Raw genomic sequence first — 6,712 nt, forward strand, 5'->3', positions numbered from 1 at the left:
ACCTTTTTTATTCTTTTAACCCTAAAATTCAAACACTTATTTTCAACATAAGCACTTTTATCCAAACACTCAACTGCTTATTTATAAAAATAACTTTCAGCACTTCAAAAGTTCTAAAAACACTTCATAACTAAAAGTTATTTTTTTTAAGCCCATCCAAACGGGCTCTTATAATCAAGAGGCTATAGGGCATTAGGAATTATTTCACTTCTTCATATTTTGAGTTCATGCAAAAGAGTTTAACTCTAAAAGTACCTTCCTAATTCATGCATTCACACATTTACAGATAATGCCTCCTAAACGTACTACCAACAAGAGGAACAACTCCAGCACCAAGGTTCCACAGTATGAGATGCCCATACCTTATGGAGTGAGGACTATGAAGGAAATCTAGATGCCTACTACTCAGCCCGCTCCTATTTCCGAGGTAGAGTTCAGAGGAGCTATTCTCATGCTTACCCAGTTGGTGGCCTAGAGGGGTAACCAGAGTTCACCGGCTCTTAGATCTAGCTCTCAAGAGTCATTAGTATCTATGAGAATTCGAGATTTCTTAAGGATGAACCCACCAGCCTTTATAAGTTCTAAGGTTGAGGAGGATCCCCGGAACTTCATCAATGAGATATGGAAAATTCTAAAAGCAATGCATGCTACTAAGGCTGAGGGGGTTGAATTGGTGTTTTATCAGCTCAAGGACATTCCAAATGGTTGGTACAACTAGTAGAATGAAGGTAGAGGTGAGGATGCTAAGCCTGCTATTTGGGATGAATTCGACGGTAATGTTCTTGATTATTTATTTCCTAGAGAGTTGAGGGAAGCCAAGGAGGAAGGGTTTGTGAACTTGAAACAAGAGGGTCTGATAGTAAAGGAATATGGTGTGAAGTTCATCAAGCTTTCCAGCTATGGTGCAGAGATGATTCTAGTTATGAGATCAAAGATGATAAAGTTTGTCTTCGGCCTGGCAAAATATGTGAAAAAGTAGTTTAAGGCATCACTATTGATTTGTGACAAAGAAGAGCACTTGAGCAATAAATCCAAGTCAGTGAGGAATGAGAATAAGCAAAAATAGGTAAGGGCAATAGATCCTTGTTTCAGAAGATGTCTTTTAACTATGATCCATCATTAGTGAGTGCATCTGTGCCCAGCTATAACTATGATTAGAAATCTAGAGTCACCAAAATTTGAGAGCTTAGTGTTCCCAATCCCATAGAAGTGTGGCTCAAGGTCTGAAGGAGAAGCCGCCCTATGGCAAGTGTGGCAGACTCTATTTGGGTGAGTACAGAGAAGGAACTAGGGGTTGCTATAAATGTGGTAAGCAGGGTCATTTCCAGAAGATTGCCCAATGTTTGGTGATGAAGCTCAATCTTCTTCCGTGGCACCACCGGGCCGAGGTAATCAGAGGGGTACTACTGCAGGTGTAGGTGAAGGTTCAAACCATCTATATGATATGTCTAGTTTCCAGGAATAGGAGAACTCGCCAAATATTGTTACTGGTATGCTTTGAGTCTTTTCTTTTGATATCTATGCTTTGGTCGATTTGAGTGCCACCTTGTCCTTTATGACCTTATATGTGGCTAATAAGTTTGAGATCCTTCCTGAGCATCTACTTGAGCCTTTTAGTGTTTTTACTCTTATTGGTGAGTCTATTCTAGCTAAGAGGATCTATAGAGATTGTCCTATGTCCATCTACAATAGAGAAACCATGGCTGACTTAGTAGAGTTAGACATGGTTGATATTGATGTTATTCTTGGAATGGGCTGAATTTATTCCTGTTATGCCTCCATCAATTATAGAACTTGAGTTTTCATGTTTGTTTCTGAATGAATCTGTTATAGAGTGGAAGGGTAGTTTTGCAGTGCCTAGGGGTAAATTCATTTCATACCTTAGGTCCAAAAAGTTAATCTCCAACGGTTGTGTCTACCACATGGTATGAATCAGAGATGATAGTGGGGAGACTCCATCCCTGGAGTAGTTTCAGTAGTCAATGAGTTTCTTGAGGTCTTCCCTGATGATCTACCCAGAGTCTCTCCTGAAAGGGAAATCAATTTTGGAATTGATGTTCTTCCTGGTATGCAACCTATCTATATTCCGCCATATAGAATAGCTCCCACTGAGATAAAAGAGTGGAAAGAGCATTTGAAAGATCTCTTAGATAAGGGATTCATTAGGCTGAGTGTCCCATCTTGGGGCACTCATGTTCTCTACATGTAAAAGAAAGATGGTTCCTTCAGGATGTGTATTGACTATCATTTGTTGAATAAGGTCACTATTAAGAATAAGTACCCTTTTCTCAAAATATTTGATCTGTTTGACCAGCTTCAGGGTGCTACTTATTTTTTAGAAATAGACCTCAAATCAGGCTACCATAAGTTAAAAGTAAGAGAGTGTGATATTCCAAAAAATGCTTTCCGAACCTGATATGGTCACTTCGAGTTTTTGGTTATGTCCTTTGGTTTGACTAATGCTCTTACAATATTTATGAAATTGATGAACCGAGTGTTGAAATAGTATTTGGACAGGTTTGTGGTAGTATTTATCAATGGCATATTGCTACCCTAGAAGTGAGGAGGAGCATGCCAATCATCTAAAAATTGTTCTTCAGACTCTCAAGGATAGGGAGTTGAATGCTAAGTTCTCAATGTGTGAATTTTGGCTTGCTTCAGTGGCATTCTTAGGCCATTTTGTATCTAGTGAGGGCATACAAGTTGATTTGCAAAAGATTGAGGCCGTAAAGAACTAGCCTAGACCCACATTCCCGATTGATATAAGAAGTTTCTTAGGCTTGGTCGGTTACTACTGGAGGTTTGTTGAGGGGTTTATGTCTACATCATCTCCATTGACTAAGCTGTCTTAGAAGAAGGCTAAGTTCCAATGGTCAAACTCTTGTGAGAAAAGTTTTCAAGAGCTGAAAATAAGGTTGACTACTGCTCCAGTTATTTCCCTACCCGAGGGAACCAATGGGTTTGTTATCTATTGTGACGTGTCTAGAGTGGGATTGGGTTGTGTATTGATGCAGAAAGGTAAGGTTATTGCCTATTCTTCTAGACAACTTAAGATTCATGAGTAACTATTCGATTCATGACATCAATATTTGGCGTCACTACCTCTATGGCGTATATATTGATGTGTTCACAGATCACAAGAGCTTTCAGTTTGTGTTTACTCAGAAAGAGCTGAACCTGAGTCAGATAAGATAGCTTAAGCTGCCCAAGGACTATGATATGAGCATCCTCTACCACTCAGGTAAAGCTAATATTATTGCTGATACTCTTAGCAGGTTATCTATGGGGAGCACTGCCCATATAGAAAAGGGAAAGAAAGAGTTGGCTAAGGAGGTGCATAGGCTTGTACGTTTGGGAGTTCAACTTATTAACTCTAGTGAAGGTGGTGCTATTATTCAAAATGGGGGTGAATCATCCCTATTTGCCGAGGTAAAATAAAAGCAAGATCAAGATCTCATTCTCCTCAACTTGAAAGATGATGTTCACAAGAAAAAAATAATAGCTTTTTCCAAAGGGGGAGATGGAGTGTTAAGATATCAAGGGAGATTGTATGTTCTAAGTGTTGATGATATTCGAGAAAGGATCATGGAAGAGTCCTATAGCTCCAGGTATTCCATCTATTCAAGTTCTACAAAGATGTACCAAGACTTAAGAAAAGTATATTGGTGGAGTGGAGTGAAGAGAGATATAACAAAGTTTGTGTCCAAGTGCCTGAATTGCCAACAAGTCAAAGTTTAGCATCAAAGGCCTTATGGAGTGGACCAGATTATTGATATTCCAAAATGGAAGTGGGAGATGATAAATATGGACTTCATTACACATTTACCACGATCCTATAGTAAGCATAACTCTATTTGGGTTAGTGTGGATAGAATGACATTATTAGCCCATTTCTTACCGATTAAGGCAATGGACACTGAAGAGGACTATGCCAGATTGTACCTTCGAGAAATTTTCAGACTTTATAGGGTTCTTTTGTCTATCATCTCAGATAGGAGAGCTCAATTCATTGCTCAGTTTTGAAAGTTGTTCTCAAAGGGTTTGGGTTCAAGAGTGAGCCTTAACACTGATTTCCATCTGCAGATAGAAACTAGGTAGAGCGTACAATTCAAACTTTGGAGGATATGTTGAGAGCCCGTGTCATCGACTTCAAAGGTAGTTGGGATGATCATTTACCTCTTATTGAGTTTGGTTTTAATAATAGCTTCCATTCGAGTATTCAAATGGCTCCTTGTGAAGCTCCGTGTGGAAAGAGATATAGATCACCAATTGGTTGGTTTAAAATTAGTGAACTGAGTTGATTTGACCAGATTTAGTTCACCAGGCCATGGAGAAGATGAAAATCATCCAAAAGAGGTTGAGGATTTCTCAGAGTTGCCAAAAAACCTATACTGATGTTAGGAGGAGAGACTTGGAATTTGAAGTGAGTGATTAGGTATATCTGAAAGTTTCACCCATTAAGGGATTTATGAGGTTTTGCAAGAAAGGGAAGTTGAGCCTGCGATATATTGTCCTTATTAGATTGTGAAGAGAGTGGGAAATATAGCCTATGAGTTGGAACTGCCGTCAAAGTTACATGTTCTCCACCTAGTGTTCCATGTCTCCATGCTTAAGAAGAGTTTGGGGGATCACTTGTTGTACCGACTAAAAGCATTGGGGTGAAAGAGAGTTTGACTTATAAGGAGATTCTAGTTTAGATTCTTAATCGGCAGGTTTGCAAGTTGAGAACCAAAGAGGTCACTTCGGTAAAAGTTCTATGGAAAAACTAGTTTCTTGAGGAAGCTACATGGGAAGATAAAGAGGATATAAACGCTAGATATCCTGATGTAATCATGCTTGCTAATGATGACATTGATGGTAAGGTTCCTATTCCTGTCTTTGAGTGTGTACATTCCGCGTTTGTGTACTTGATGTGCATTTTTGAGTTTGAGTAATGATTATTTGTTTATTTGAATGTTCGAGTAGCTGAGTTCTTGATTTACATTTTTGCCTTCAATGAGTTCCTAGCTTGGTTATCATTTAAGGATGAATGATCCCAAGGGGGAAATAATATAACACCCCCGAAGTTCTTAGCCTACACTAATTTTGAAATGATCTAGAAATTTGCACCAGAGGCTAACCACGAGACCCTTCACGGGCCGTATTGAGCTTCACAACTCGTGAAGAGGGTCCGTGGAGTTTCCTGGCTTCTGGGTAAAAGAGAAAGGGAAGGACCACGATGGGCTCAATGGATCATGGTAAGCACCACAGATTGTGAAGCCTGTCCGTGATTCTTACCCTAGGACCCTGAAGGGTGCAAGTACTACGGGAAAGGGCCATGACCAATGATGATTACCATGAGTTATGGTGGTATTTTTGGTGGACACCTCTCCTAAAGACATCCCAAGACTGTCTAAGTCAGAGACCACGACAACCACCATGGATCGTGGTGAGCTTCACGGGCCGTGGTGGCCTTTCGTGAAGGTGCACCACTCAGTTTAATGACGAACACTCTAGTCTTTTTCCACCTTTTTCCAACTGAACCCTGCACTTTAAGAGACCCAAATTCAGTCCCTTAACTTAACCAGGAGGGTTTTTTCTCCCATTAACATTGGTATCTTTAGAGAGAACCACTTCGAGAGAAGAAAGAAAGCTAGGGTTCAAGGTTTCAAGCCATTCCTTTGAGTTTTGATTGTCCTCTTCGATTTCCAGGTTGTCACAACCCGACATGAGGCCTAGTCATAACACGATGTTTGAAACCTCGAAGGGGCTCAAATCAAGCCTCTTGTACATATCATAAGAATACATAAGGTAAAGTAAAAATGAAAATATCATAAGAGAGTCTAAACCATAAATAGTAAATAAAAAATGTCGTACGAGAACATAAACTCGACATATTTTTCTAACTAGATGACTCTACTCATGAACATTGGTGGGGGTCTAAGACATGCCCCTAGCTCACCCTCAATATGAAACATAAAAAAAGTCTTTGAAAATAATAGCCAACTCGATGACTAGTCTCCGATAATTGAGGACTCACCACATACACCGCCGGATAGGAAAGCTTAAGTAGCCATGTAGATGCATATGATCTTTAACCTCAACCCCTACTTTATGAGATAATGTAGGCAATAAGTATGTATTAGTACGTTGGAAAATACTAAGTATGAGGGCATGACATGCAACATGAATCAAAAGATGTAGTGATTAAGATTATACATGATAAGAAGGTTAAGTAAAGTCATGAGGAATACCATGATGATCAAGCATCTAAAAGACATAGATGAAGATCATAAAGTAGTATAATAGTCATAAACATATGTGGAATAGGAATCATAACCGACATTAATACCATGCGAGATATAACATAGAATCTCGTTGTTTCCCCATATAATGAAGAAAAGGGGAATCTACTTATCAAGGTAGACTCTACCCCTCTAGGCGGGTCATACATACACTATATGTGGATCCAATAGCTAGGCCATGAAGGCAACCTATGGTGGCACGTAGTTTAAGAGATATGAGGTTGCTACTAGGGCTTTGGGTAGGGCCCCACCTCAATTCCACTCGGTGCTAATTTAAATCCCATGAAATATATATACATAGTTGTAATGTGAGAATTGTCCTTTCATCATTACAATCATATTTATATAATTCATATAGTAAGGTTCTAGGTCACCACATAGGGCCCTAAGTTACCTTACTTCATAACTTGCATGAAACTCAAATGCAT

Source organism: Solanum dulcamara, chromosome 5 (genome assembly GCF_947179165.1).
Source record: "Solanum dulcamara chromosome 5, daSolDulc1.2, whole genome shotgun sequence".
NCBI lineage: Eukaryota > Viridiplantae > Streptophyta > Magnoliopsida > Solanales > Solanaceae > Solanum > Solanum dulcamara.